The sequence below is a fragment of the Mus musculus genome, chromosome 4 (assembly GCF_000001635.26).
Source record: "Mus musculus strain C57BL/6J chromosome 4, GRCm38.p6 C57BL/6J".
Taxonomy (NCBI): domain Eukaryota; kingdom Metazoa; phylum Chordata; class Mammalia; order Rodentia; family Muridae; genus Mus; species Mus musculus.
This window is the reverse complement of record NC_000070.6, coordinates 25,552,335-25,567,460: the sequence shown is the minus strand read 5'-3', so window position 1 is coordinate 25,567,460 and position 15,126 is coordinate 25,552,335. Positions and strand designations below refer to the sequence as shown.

General features: G+C 39.8%; 1 non-coding gene across 1 annotated transcript; it reads left to right on the top strand.

Moving 5' to 3' along the window:
• The first annotated feature begins 638 nt into the window (after nucleotides 1-638).
• Nucleotides 639-801, top strand: Gm24977. Its single transcript, XR_003955529.1, has one exon. It is a non-coding gene; the product is annotated as a U1 spliceosomal RNA (small nuclear RNA).
• The last annotated feature ends 14,325 nt before the right edge of the window (nucleotides 802-15,126 follow it).

The following is a 15,126-nucleotide window of genomic DNA, read 5'->3' as shown; positions in this document are numbered from 1 at the left end:
TTGTCTTGGCAACAATATGGATTGTTTGGAGATTTCCATGAGACCCCTTTGGCCAACAACTCAATTAGATATAACCCAATCCCCTGTTCTGGAAGCATTGCTTGGTGAGAAGAGAAAGCCAGTTGGAATTCCATCTACTCTATTATTGAGGACTTCGTTAGGATGACCTTCATATATTTTATGATGTTTTCACTCTACTGAGTTTTCATAACGCCCCTCAAATGTTCCTTAATTCTAGCTGTCTCTCTTCACATTCCCTCCATCAACTTTATCTTTCTTTCCCTTCTTACCTGATCCTCTTGTTCCCATTCTCCCACCCTTACTGTGACTATTAAATCTATTCTATTTCCCCCTCCCAGAGAGATTCATGCACCCCTCTAGTCCCTTATGCTATTCTTAACCTCGCTGGGTCTGTAGTTTGTAGATTGATTATTATTTACTTAACAGATAATATCCACATATAAGTGAATGTATACTATATTTATATTTCTTGGTCTTGATTACAGCATCCAGGTTATTTTTTTCTAATTCCATCCATTTGCCTGTGAATTTCATGATGTAATATTTCATTTCTTTTTTTTTTTTGAATAACTTTAAGATAAAAATATTTTATTTTAGTGTAAAACATTTTCAGTAAGAAACTTACTTGACAGAAAAGATATCATGGTCAAAAAGCTGGTTTTCCCAGGGTTAGACTTACCCATTTCACTCTTGATGTAAGAAGCCCTGTGATTTTCCCCAAATGGGAAGCTAGACTACATAATGTGTGGTAATGAGAGACTGTGTTTATGCTGTTCCCTTTATTAACAGAAACCAAAAATTATATTGTTATGTTAAATTTATCATTAAACAGTTAAAGAACATGTCTAACTTTTTTTTTCCATTTTTTATTAGGTATTTCGCTCATTTACATTTGCAATGCTATACCAAAAGTCCCCCATAGCCACCCACCCCCTCTCCCCTACCCACCCACTCCCCTTTTATGGCCCTGGCGTTCCCCTGTACTGGGGCATATAAAGTTTGCGTGTCCAATGGGCCTCTCTTTCCAGTGATGGCCGACTAGGCCATCTTTTGATGCATATGCAGCTAGAGTCAAGAGCTCCGGGGTACTGGTTAGTTCATAATGTTGTTCCACCTATAGGGTTGCAGATCCCTTTAGCTTCTTTGGTACTTTCTCTAGCTCCTTCATTGGGGGCCATGTGATCCATCCAATAGCCGACTGTGAGCATCCACTTCTATGTTTGCTAGGCCCAGGCATACTCTGACAAGAGACAGCTATATCAGGGTCCTTTCAGCATAATCTTGCTAGTGTATGCAATGGTGTCAGCATTTGGAAGCTGATTATGGGATGGATCCCCGGATATGCTAGTGTCTACATGGTCCATCCTTTTATCTCAGCTCCAAACTTTGTCTCTGTAACTCCTTCCAAGGGTGTTTTGTTCCCACTTCTAAGGAGGGGCATAGTGTTCACACTTCAGTCTTCATTTTTCTTGAGTTTCATGTGTTTAGGAAATTGTATCTTATATCTTGGGTATCTTAGGTTTTGGGCTAATATCCACTTATCAGTGAGTACATATTGTGTGAGTTCCTTTGTGAATGTGTTACCTCACTCAGGATGATGCCCTCCAGGTCCATCCATTTGGCTAGGAATTTCATAAATTCATTCTTTTTAATAGCTGAGTAGTACTCCATTGTGTAGATGTACCACATTTTCTGTATCCATTCCTCTGTTGAGGGGCATCTGGGTTCCTTCCAGCTTCTGGCTATTATAAATAAGGCTGCTATGAACATAGTGGAGCATGTGTCCTTCTTACCAGTTGGGGCATCTTCTGGATATATGCCCAGGAGAGGTATTGCTGGATCCTCCGGTAGTACTATATCCAGTTTTCTGAGGAACCGCCAGACTGATTTCCATAGTGGTTGTACAAGCCTGCAATCCCACCAACAATGGAGGAGTGTTCCTCTTTCTCCACATCCACGCCAGCATCTGCTGTCACCTGAATTTTTGATCTTAGCCATTCTGACTGGTGTGAGGTGGAATCTCAGGGTTGTTTTGATTTGCATTTCCCTGATGATTAAGGATGTTGAGCATTTTTTCAGGTGCTTCTCTGCCATTCGATATTCCTCAGGTGAGAATTCTTTGTTCAGTTCTGAGCCCCATTTTTTAATGGGGTTATTTGATTTTCTGAAGTCCACCTTCTTGAGTTCTTTATATATGTTGGATATTAGTCCCCTATCTGATTTAGGATAGGTAAAGATCCTTTCCCAATCTGTTGGTGGTCTTTTTGTCTTATTGACGGTGTCTTTTGCCTTGCAGAAACTTTGGAGTTTCATTAGGTCCCATTTGTCAATTCTCGATCTTACAGAGCAAGCCATTGCTGTTCTGTTCAGGAATTTTTCCCCTGTACCCATATCTTCAAGGCTTTTCCCCACTTTCTCCTCTATAAGTTTCAGTGTCTCTGGTTTTATGTGAAGTTCCTTGATCCACTTAGATTTGACCTTAGTACAAGGAGGTAAGTATGGATCGATTCGCATTCTTCTACATGATAACAACCAGTTGTGCCAGCACCAATTGTTGAAAATGCTGTCTTTCCTCCACTGGATGGTTTTAGCTCCCTTGTCGAAGATCAAGTGACCATAGGTGTGTGGGTTCATTTCTGGGTCTTCAATTCTATTCCATTGGTCTACTTGTCTGTCTCTATACCAGTACCATGCAGTTTTTATCACAATTGCCCTGTAGTAAAGCTTTAGGTCAGGCATGGTGATTCCACCAGAGGTTTTTTTATCCTTGAGAAGAGTTTTTGCTATCCTAGGTGTTTTGTTATTCCAGATGAATTTGCAAATTGCTCCTTCTAATTCGTTGAAGAATTGAGTTGGAATTTTGATGGGGATTGCATTGAATCTGTAGATTGCTTTTGGCAAGATAGCCATTTTTACAATGTTGATCCTGCCAATCCATGAGCATGGGAGATCTTTCCATCTTCTGAGATCTTCTTTAATTTCTTTCTTCAGAGACTTGAAGTTTTTATCATACAGATCTTTTACTTCCTTAGTTAGAGTCACGCCGAGATATTTTATATTATTTGTGACTATTGAGAAGGGTGTTGTTTCCCTAATTTCTTTCTCAGCCTGTTTATTCTTTGTGTAGAGAAAGGCCATTGACTTGTTTCAGTTAATTTTATATCCAGCTACTTCACCAAAGCTGTTTATCAGGTTTAGGAGTTCTCTGGTGGAATTTTTAGGGTCACTTATATATACTATCATATCATCTGCAAAAAGTGATATTTTGACTTCCTCTTTTCCAATTTGTATCCCCTTGATCTCCTTTTGTTGTCGAATTGCTCTGGCTAATACTTCAAGTACTATGTTGAAAAGGTAGGGAGAAAGTGGGCAACCTTGTCTAGTCCCTGATTTTAGTGGGATTGCTTCCAGCTTCTCTCCATTTACTTTGATGTTGGCTACTGGTTTGCTGTAGATTGCTTTTATTATGTTTAGGTATGGGCCTTGAATTCCTGATCTTTCCAAAACTTTTATCATGAATGGGTGTTGGATCTTGTCAAATGCTTTTTCTGCATCTAACGAGATGATCATGTGGTTTTTGTCTTTGAGTTTGTTTATATAATGGATTACATTGATGGATTTTCGTATATTAAACCATCCCTGCATCCCTGGAATAAAACCTACTTGGTCAGGATGGATGATTTCTTTAATGTGTTCTTGGATTCGGTTAGCGAGAATTTTATTAAGGATTTTTGCATCGATATTCATAAGAGAAATTGGTCTGAAGTTCTCTATCTTTGTTGGATCTTTCTGTGGTTTAGGTATCAGAGTAATAGTGGCTTCATAAAATGAGTTGGGTAGAGTACCTTCTACTTCTATCTTGTGAAATAGTTTGTGCAGAACTGGAATTAGATCTTCTTTGAAGGTCTGATAGAACTCTGCACTAAACCCATCTGGTCCTGGGCTTTTTTTGGCTGGGAGACTATTAATAACTGCTTCTATTTCTTTAGGGGATATGGGACTGTTTAGAAGGTCAACTTGATCCTGATTCAACTTTGGTACCTGGTATCTGTCCAGAAATTTGTCCATTTCGTCCAGGTTTTCCAGTTTTGTTGAGTATAAGCTTTTGTAGAAGGATCTGATGGTGTTTTGGATTTCTTCAGGATCTGTTGTTATGTCTCCCTTTTCATTTCTGATTTTGTTGATTAGGATTTTGTCCCTTTGCCCTCTAGTGAGTCTAGCTAAGGGCTTATCTATCTTGTTGATTTTCTCAAAGAACCAACTCCTCGTTTGGTTAATTCTTTGAATAGTTCTTCTTGTTTCCACTTGGTTAATTTCACCCCTGAGTTTGATTATTTCCTGCCGTCTACTCCTCTTGGGTGAATTTGCTTCCTTTTTTTCTAGAGCTTTTAGATGTGTTGTCAAGCTGCTAGTATGTGCTCTCTCCCGTTTCTTCTTGGAGGTACTCAGAGCTATGAGTTTCCCTCTTAGAAATGCTTTCATTGTGTCCCAAAGGTTTGGGTACGTTGTGGCTTCATTTTCATTAAACTCTAAAAAGTCTTTAATTTCTTTCTTTATTCCTTCCTTGACCAAGGTATCATTGAGAAGAGTGTTGTTCAGTTTCCACGTGAATGTTGGCTTTCCATTCTTAATGTTGTTATTGAAGATCAGTCTTAGGCCATGGTGGTCTGATAGGATACATGGGACAATTTCAATATTTTTGTATCTGTTGAGGCCTATTTTGTGACCAATTATATGGTCAATTTTGGAGAAGGTCCCGTGAGGTGCTGAGAAGAAGGTATATCCTTTTGTTTTAGGATTAAATATTCTGTAGATATCTGTCAGGTCCATTTGTTTCATAACTTCTGTTAGTTTCACTGTGTCCCTGTTTAGTTTCTGTTTCCACGATCTGTCCATTGATGAAAGTGGTGTGTTGAGGTCTCCCACTATTATTGTGTGAGGTGCAATGTGTGCTTTGAGCTTTACTAAAGTGTCTTTAATGAATGTGGCTGCCCTTGCATTTGGAGCGTAGATATTCAGAATTGAGAGTTCCTCTTGGAGGATTTTACCTTTGATGAGTATGAAGTGTCCCTCCTTGTCTTTTTTGATAACTTTGGGTTGGAAGTCGATTTTATCCGATATTAGAATGGCTACTCCAGCCTGTTTCTTCAGACCATTTGCTTGGAAAATTGTTTTCCAGCCTTTCACTCTGAGGTAGTGTCTGTCTTTTTCCCTGAGATGGGTTTCCTGTAAGCAGCAGAATGTTGGGTCCTGTTTGTGTAGCCAGTCTGTTAGTCTATGTCTTTTTATTGGGGAATTGAGTCCATTGATATTAAGAGATATTAAGGAAAGGTAATTGTTGCTTCCTGTTATTTTTGTTGTTAAAGTTGGCATTCTGTTCTTGTGGCTGTCTTCTTTTAGGTTTGTTGAGGGATTATCTTCTTGTTTTTTCTAGGGCGTGGTTCCCGTCCTTGTATTGGTTTTTTTCTGTTATTATCCTTTGAAGGGCTGGATTCGTGGAGAGATAATGGGTGAATTTAGTTTTGTCGTGGAATACTTTGGTTTCTCCATCTATGGTAATTGAGAGTTTGGCTGGGTATAGTAGCCTGGGCTGGCATTTGTGTTCTCTTAGTGTCTGTATAACATCTGTCCAGGCTCTTCTGGCTTTCATAGTCTCTGGTGAAAAATCTGGTGTAATTCTGATAGGCTTGCCTTTATATGTTACTTGACCTTTTTCCCTTACTGCTTTTAGTATTCTATCTTTATTTAGTGCATTTGGTGTTCTGATTATTATGTGTCGGGAGGAATTTCTTTTCTGGTCCAGTGTATTTGGAGTTCTGTAGGCTTCTTGTATGTTCATGGGCATCTCTTTCTTTAGATTTGGGAAGTTTTCTTCAATAATTTTGTTGAAGATGTTTGCTGGTCCTTTGAGTTGAAAATCTTCATTCTCATCCACTCCTATTATCCGTAGGTTTGGTCTTCTCATTGTGTCCTGGATTTCCTGGATGTTTTGAGTTAGGATCTTTTTGCATTTTCCATTTTCTTTGATTGTTGTGCCGATGTTCTCTATGGAGTCTTCTGCACCTGAGATTCTCTCTTCCATCTCTTGTATTCTGTTGCTGATGCTGGCATCTATGGTTCCAGATTTCTTTCCTAGTGTTTCTATCTCCAGCGTCGCCTCACTTTGGGTTTTCTTTATTGTGTCTACTTCCCTTTTTAGGTCTAGTATGGTTTTGTTCATTTCCATCACCTGTTTGGATGTGTTTTCCTGTTTTTCTATAAGGACTTCTACCTGTTTGGTTGTGTTTTCCTGTTTTTCTTTAAGGACTTGTAACTCTTTAGCAGTGTTTTCCTGTTTTTCTTTAAGGACTTTTAACTCTTTAGCAGTGTTCTCCTGTATTTCTTTAAGTGAGTTATTGAATTCCTTCTTTATGTCCTCTACCATCATCATGAGATATGCTTTTAAATCCAGGTCTACCTTTTCAGGTGTGTTAGGGTGTCCTGGATTGGGCGAAGTGGGCGTTCTGGGTTCTGATGATGGTGAGTGGTCCTGGCTTCTGTTAGTAGGATTCTTACGTTTACCTTTCGCCATCTGGCAATCTCTGGAGTTAGTTGTTATAGTTGTCTTTGTTAAGAGATTGTTCCTCTGTTGATTTTGTTACCCTCTATCAGCAGGCGTGGGAGACAAGCTCTCTTCTCTGAGTTTCAGTGGTCAGAGCAGTCTCTGTAGGCAAGCTCTCCTCTTTCAGGGAAGGTGTACAGTTATCTGGTGTTTGGACCTCCTCCTGGCTGAAGGTGAAGGCCCAAAACAGGATCTTTCCCATAAGCTGTGTTGCTTTGGCCAGGAAGGTGGCCAGTTGTCTGGAGTCGAAGATGTCGCCGCCTGAGAAGCTCTGTGGCTCTTGTCCGGAAGGAGGCCGGCCGTCTGGAGCTGAGGATCGCGCTGCCTCAGAAGCTCTGTGGCTCTTGCCGGGAAGGTGGCTGGTTGTCTGGAGCTGAAGATGGCGCCACCCAGAAGCTCTGCGACTCTCGCCCGTCCCAGAAACGGCTGGCACTCTGTATTCCACACGGTCACCTGTGCAGCCTGCCCTCCGCGGAGTCCCGGAGCCAAGAAGGCTCCCGCCGGCGCCTGTGCCACAAACCTCTCAGGCCGGGCAGACCCCCGTGCTCTCACCAGGAAGGTGGCCGGCTGTCTGGAGCTGAAGATGGCGCCGCCCAGAAGCTCTGCGACTCTCGCCCGTCCCAGAAACGGCTGGCACTCTGTATTCCACACGGTCACTCGTGCAGCCTGCCCTCCGCGGAGTCCCGGAGCCAAGAAGGCTCCCATATTTCATTTCTTTATCCATTTTTCTGTTGAGGGTCATAAATATTGTTTCTACTTTCTGGCTACTATATAAAAAGTAAAAATGAACATGTTTGAGTAAGAGTCCTTACAATAGTATGAAGCATCCTTTGGTTATATGGCAAAAAAAAAATTGGTATAACTGGATCTTGAGGTAGATTAGTTTCCACCTTCCTGAAAGAAAACTACACTGACTTCCACAGTAGCTGTACAAATTTACATTTCACTATCAATGAATGAGTGTTCCCCTTATCTGACCTCCACAGCAGCATGAACTGTCCCTTTTGTTATTGATCTTAGCCATTCTAATGTTTGTAAGATGGAACCACAAGGTAGCTTTGATTTGCATTTCTCTGATGGCTAAGGATGTTCAAATTTTCTTTAAGTATTTCTCACACTATTGCATTTCTTGTATTGAAAGTGTTCTTTTTAGATCTGTACACCATTTTTAATTGGATTATTTAGTTTTTACTATCTAGTTTCTTTAGTTCTTTATATATTTTGAATATTATTTCTCTGTCAGATGTGGAGATGATAAAAAAAAAAACTTTCATATTCTGTATGCTGCTCCTTTGCTCAAATGATAGAGTTCTTTGCCTTTCAGAAGCCTTTTTTTCAGCTTCACAAATTCGAGTTTATTAATAATCAATTGTAGTGTTTGTGTTATTGAGTTCTGTTCAGGAAATTTTTTCCTGAGCCTACAAGTTTCCGGTTATCTGCCCCCCTGACCCCCCGCCCCCTCCCCCCCCCCCCGCTCCACTTTCTCTTCTATCAAGTTTGGTGTATGTGGTTTTATGTTAAGGTCTTTATAAATTTAAAGTTGAGTTTTGTGCATCGTGATAAGCATTAATCTATTGAAACAACAACTGGGATACACACATGATCAGTTTTTGAAAAGAGCTTAAGCAAGTTTAAAATTGTAGCCAATGTATGTGCTTGGAAATCATTTTTTTCAGGGAATATCATGAAAGAGGGAGCAGAAGGATTGTAAGAACCAGTGGTCCAGGAAATTAGCATCAAGACAAGACTGTGTCTCCTGGAAATGACAGGGATACTATACCAATGATTACTTTCACAATATTACTTTCCAAACAAGATGTGGAAAAAAAAAAGGCAACACCAGTAAACATGTTAACATGGAAGGGAGAAATCTCATAGGGCCCTTGAATTTGACTGAGAACTACAAGTAGCTAACAACTGTTAAGAGAGAAACTTTGGCCAGGCGTGGTGGCGCAAGCCTTTAATCCCAGCACTTGGGAGGCAGAGGCAGGCGAATTTCTGTGTTCGAGGCCAGCCTGATCTACTGAGTGAGTTCCAGGACAGCCAGGGCTACACAGAGAAACCCTGTCTCAAAAAACCTAAAACAAAAAAAAAAAAAAAAAAAAAAAAAAAAACAAAGAGAGAGAGAGAGAGAGAGAGAGAGAAACTTTGTCTTCCCCAGCAATGAACCTTCTAATTGGCTATCCAATGGCAGATGGTCAGTCCAAAAATCATACCACTAAATGGACTTAGTAGATTGTATTTATGTTTTTATAAATACATATGTATGCATGTATGTATGTATGTATGTATGTGTAACAATAATAATTTTACAAAAGACCATTAATTTGAGACTGACTGAGGAGAGATGAGGGAGAGGTTGGAAAGAGGAAATCATAAAGGGAAATTATGTAATATTTTTTAATTTTTAAAAATTGGAAGTAAAAGATGGGCAACAAAACCTCTAGATACTAAAGAGAAACTCACTGTTCTCCCCTCGAGCATTAGAAAATGGGACTGAAGGTAAATTGCTATTTATAAAAACTTTTGAAATGTAATGTTAACCATTTTTAAATGAGGGATCCTATACTCAAAGTGCTATACTAAACCCTGTTCCTAGAAAGCAATTTCCCAGGAACCCTGAACACAAATGCCACAGATACGATCATCTGAAGTGGCCAGAATCCAAGCCAATCTGGCAACTGCACTAAATGGCATCATCTACATGCACTAGTTTTTAAGCCATGAAAGATGTAAGTTTGATGAGCTATGAAGACTTGCTCTACAAGAGTATCCTCAAACACCATCACACGAAGCTTTGAAATTGAAGCCAGAGTTGCAAAGAGAGACAGCTGAGTGTTGGAGTGATCAGGATCTTAGAATGTTATCAAGTAACGCAATTGGAATAGAATGAAGCCAGCATAAGAGAGATGTCCTTTTTGTTGACTACCACAAAGCTGGAGCAATTGGGCTACCCAAGCTTCTGAGACCTTGATGATTATATCAAGAGCTCCAGATGCCCAACATGATACTGCAGGTTTTTCTGTTTTCCCCGGTTTTAGTATGTTCTTTCGTTACTACAAGTTGATTCCCCTTGTTTGGAATGTGGATGTTTACTCTGTACCATTATAGTGTTGGAATTGTATATGTTTGTTGTTGTTATGGGATTTCCCAGTAAAGAAATTGCTTTGGGTCTCACTAGGAACTAAACACAGTACTTTCAAGTTATGTTTGAACTGTTAAAAACTGAGAAGATGTCATTCAACTGTGAATATGTCCTTCAACTGTGAATATGTCCTTAAACGGAGGAATGGATACAGAAAATATGGTACATTTACACAATGTACTCAGCTATTAAAAACAGTGACATCATGAAAATCTTAGGCAAATGAATGGAACTAGAAAATATCATCCTGAGTGAGGTAACATAGTCACAAAAGAACTCACATTACATGCACTCACTGATAAGTGGATATTAGCCCAAAAGCTCGGAATATCCACAATACAATTCACAGACCACATGGAGCTCAAGAAGAAGGAAGATTAACATGTGGATGCTTCAGTCCTTCTTAGAAGGGAGAACAAAACTCTCAAGAGAGGAAATACAGAGACAAGTGTGGAACAGAGACTGGGGATCCATCACATATACAGACACCAAACCTAGAGACTGTTGTGTATGTGAAAAAGTGCTTGCTGACAGAATCCTAATACAGCTGTCTCCTAAGAGACTCTGCCAGAACCTGTCAAATACAGAGGCAGATGCTCACAGCCAACCATTAGACTGAGCACTGGGTCCCAAATAGAGGAGTTAGAGAAAGTACTGAAGGATCTGAAGGGGTTTGCAACGTCATAGGAAGAACAATAAGATCAACCAACCAGACCCCCCCCCCCCAGAGCTCCCAGGGTCTAAACCACCAACCAAAGATTTCACAAGGAGCAACCCATGGCTCTAGCTGCATATGTAGCAGAGGATGGTCTTGTAGGGCATCAATGGGAGGAGAGGCCCTTGGTACTGTGAATGCTCAAAGCCCCAGTTTAGGGGAATGACAGGGTGGGGAGATGGGAATGGGAAGGTGAGTGGGGGAGCACCCTCATAGAAGCAGGGGAGGGGATGGAATAAGGGGTTTGTGGGGGGTAGGAGACCAGGAAAGGGGATAACATTTGAAATTCAAATAAAGTAAATACCCACACGCAAAAAAAAAAAAAAAACAAAACCCTGAGGAATTTTGACATTGAATTGAATGTATTTCACTTTATGAAATGTTCTGGGACTAGAGGAGCTGGAGAAATTTTGGATATTGTGGTTTAATATGAAATGTCCTACCTGGCTCATCCATTTGATCCATTAATAGAAACACAAATTTGGTACTATTTGGGAAGGTCTTGGACTCTTTAGTAGATGAGTGTGATTATAAGATGTAGATTATTGGTGACAGGCCTTTAAATTCTTATAGCCTCTACACCCTATTATATTTTTTTTCTTCCTGTGTACACTAGGTAATAGATGGCCTCCAAATCCTGCTGCCATGCCTTCCCCACTGTGATGACTGTGTCCTCTTAAACTATAAGATAGGGTAAAACATTTTATTTTGTTAAATTACTTCTGGTCAGCACTTTCTGACAGGAGCCTTGTGTGGCTGTTCCTTAGGAAGTCTGGCCAGCTACTGACCAATTCAGATGTGGATACTTGGAGCCATCCATCAGATTGAACTTAGGGACCCTAGTGGGGGAGTTGGCAGAAGGACTGGAGGATCAGAGGGGAACTGCAACCCCATAGGAAGGACAACATTGGCTGGCTGGACCACCCAGTGCTCCCAGGGATGAGGCCACCAACCAAGGAGTATACAAGGAGGGATCCATGGCTCCAGATATATATGTAGCAAAGGATGACCTTGCCTGACATCAATGGAATGAGAAGCCCTTGGTCCTGTGGAGGTTTGATGCCCCAGTATAGGGGGATGCTGGAATGGTGGGGCAGGAGGGGGAAACACCCTCATAGAGACAAAGTGTGGGAAGAGAGGTTGGATGTGGGGTTTGTGGAAGGATAACTGAGAAGTGGGATATTATTTGAGATGTAAACTAATGAATGATTAATTTAAAAAATTAAATTAAAAAACTAAAATGAAATGAAAAAATAAAAATAAAATACTTCTTGTCAAAAATCTTGTTTCAACAATGAGAAAAGTAATCGAGTTATTGCTTGTAGTCTGTACAAAATAGTTATCATCCTTTCATGATTTCCATGAAAACTTATCCGCCCAAACCTGCAATTCTAGTTTGCTTTCTCTTGCTGTAATAAAACCATGCCCCAAATCAGCTTAAGAAGAAAGGTTATTTCAGCCTACAGGTTACAGTTTATCAGTGAGGAAAGCCAAGGCAGGAGAGTGAGGCAAGAATTCAAACCAGGAGCCTGGAGCATAAACCACACAGGACCACTGATTACTGGCTACTCTGGTGCTCTCATGAAGCTATTTGTTTCTGTATAGCCCAGATCTACCTACCAGGGACTGGTACCACCCACAGCAGACAGAGCCTTCCCACATCAATTTGCAATTAAGAAAATATTCCTCTCTAACTCAATTGTCATCAGAGAGGCTTCAGCCTGCAATGGATGAAAACAAATGCAGAAACCCAAAGTCAAACATGTGACAGAGCTTGGAGAATCCTGTGGAAGAGGGGCAGGAGGATTGTAGGAGCCTGACGGTCCATAGACACCACAAGAAAACCCAGAGTCATCTAACTTGAGCTCATGGGATCTTGCAGAGATGGGACCACCGACCAGGAAGCCTGCATGGGTCTGACTTAGGCCCTCCACACATGTTATAGTTCTGTAGCTAGATCTTCTTGTAGGAGTACTAACAGTGGAAAGGGGAGCTGTCTCTGACTCTCTTGACTGCTGTTGAGACCCTTGCCCCTACTGGGCTGCCTTGTCTAGCCTTAATAGAAGAGGAGGTGCTTACTCTTACTGCAACTTGATGTGCCTTGAATGTTATCCCTCTAGGTTGGCCCTTTTCTGAAAAGGGGGAGAGGGACTTGGAGGTGAGGAGGGAGGGGAAACTGTGGTTCAGATGTAAAATAAAATTAAAATTAAATAAAAGAAAAAATTGTCTCTTGGATATTACTATAAGCAGAGCTGGTATGGATATACGTGTGTGTGTGTGTGTGTGTGTGTGTGTGTGTGTGTGTGTGTGTGTGTGTATACATATCCTTGCCAGAACTTGTACTTTTTTTTCCTGGTGTTGATAAGTCTATGAAAGGGAACTTTAAAGTTGTTTTAGTTTCTATTTCCATAATATCTTAGGATGCTGAACACCTTTTAGAATGCTTGATTGCCATTTATGGTTTTGCTTTATAACTAGTTATTAAGCCCCTTGACCATGTTATCGATCAGAACATTTCTACATTTCTGGTCTTTTGCAGGGGAGGGAGGGCATCTAACTTCAGTTCTTTGTACATCCTAGACACTAGCTTGTATAAAGTAAATTTGCCAAAGACTTACTCCTGTTCTGTATGCTTTCTCTGTATTCTGCTGATAGGTTATTTTTCTGTATAAATTTTAATTTGTTGGAATTGCATTTGTCTAATTTTATTATTTACTGTGTTGTTAGAATTGAGTTCAGAAGGTTCTTTCCAGTCTCAAAACTTGTTCTGTATACCAGGCTGACCTCAAACTCAGAGATCCATTTTCCTCTGACTCCCTAGCACTGGGGTTAAAGTAGTGTGCCTCTGTGCCTTGGCTCAAATCTCTTTGCTATATATTAAACTGGTTATTGTTCAGGTAAGAGCAATGAATCCAATTTATTTGAATGTGGATGCCCAGGTTTTCCAATATCCTGAATTGGATAGGCTATCTTGTTTCTAATGTATGTTCTTGACATTTTGTGGGGGAAAATGAGTTTGTTCCTGGGTGCTATACTATATTTTTCTTGGTTTACATGTTTTTTTCCCCCTATGGTTAGTTACATGATCTCTGTAGCTCTAACTCTGCAGCTCTATACTTTGGTAGTGTACTTTGAGATAGGAATTATGAGACTGTTTTTTCTGGTTATGATTGTTTTGTCTATTAGATATCTTTTCCTATTCCAAATTAATGTTATGGTTGTGGTTTTAGTTTTGCAAAGAACATAAGGGTTTCATTGAATCTTTAGACCATATTGGTCTATAGATTAATTCTGCCAATCCATGGTTATAGAATATCTTTCCAAATATTAATACCTTCTTCAGTTTGTATCTTCAGCATATTTATTGTAAAATGCATTTCTTCTGCTTGTTCAATTTATCCTCAAGGATATTTTTTAGAAGTTAATATGAATGGGATGTTTCCATTCATTTCTTGCTTAGTAAATTTGTTACTGATAAATAGAAAAGCTGCTCAGTTTTTATATTGATTTTGTTTTGTATCTTACAACTTTGATGAATGTATCAGCTTTTAAGAATTTTCTAGTAGAGTCCAGAGGGTTTTTAAGGTATGGGATCATATCATCTGCAAATTGAACATGTAGCACTTTTCTTCATTATCTGCAACCTTGTTGCTTCTTTTTGCCTGTGTTATTTCTCTAAAATTCTGAATACTATATTTAGGCACCCTTGTTTTTTTCCATTTGAGAGGAAATGCTCTTTCTTGGTTTTCTCCATTTAGGTGAAAGTTATTATAATTGCAGATTGTCACATGTTTCTTGGTCTCACTGAGAAACTGTCACAGGAAGAGGGTTACTTACTTCAAAATACATAGAGTGGAAGGAGAAAGTTCATTGTAGCCATTGGTGCTCACACCTTGGCAGGGCATTGGGATAAAGAGTGAATCTCTGCCCTGCTCTAGAACTGTGGCTTGACTGTCCATGAAAAGAAATGGGCACAGGCACATCTTACAACCTGTCCACTTTCATCATCTCTACTGAGAGGAATTAGAATCATGAAATAAGTTCTCTTACCTGCTACCGCTGAAAAAGGTCCTAGCTTTCTCAGTAGCATCACTAAGTCCTTTATGATATAGATGAAATACTTTTGAAAACAATCTTCATAAAACAATAACTTGAAAGTACAGTCGAAAAGGATGAAATTTCTGCTTGTAAATTATGAGCCCTTGTACCAAAAGTGTTTCCAAAACAATATGCATAAAAGAAATGAATCAAGTACGCCATAGCCTAAAGTTCCAAATCTGTGTGTGAAGCAATTCTGACATGAGCTCTATATTAATCTACAGAAAAAAAATGAGTTTTGCTTCATTTTAAAAATTATTTTGAGGACCAAGCATGATGGCATGTGCCTTCAAGAGTTTGATACCAGCCTACCTCAAAACTTATTTTAGGGGGCTGAATTGATGACTTAGCACCTAGGAACACCTACTTCTCTTCAAGAGGACCAGAGCTCATTCTTTAGCACTTGTATTTTCAGATCTTTTGATGCTTTTGGCTTTCACACTCATATCTCATATTCACACACTTATATGCACACATGCACACACACACAGGCGCACATGGACACACATGGACATAATTAAAAACAAAAAATAATAAATCTAAAAG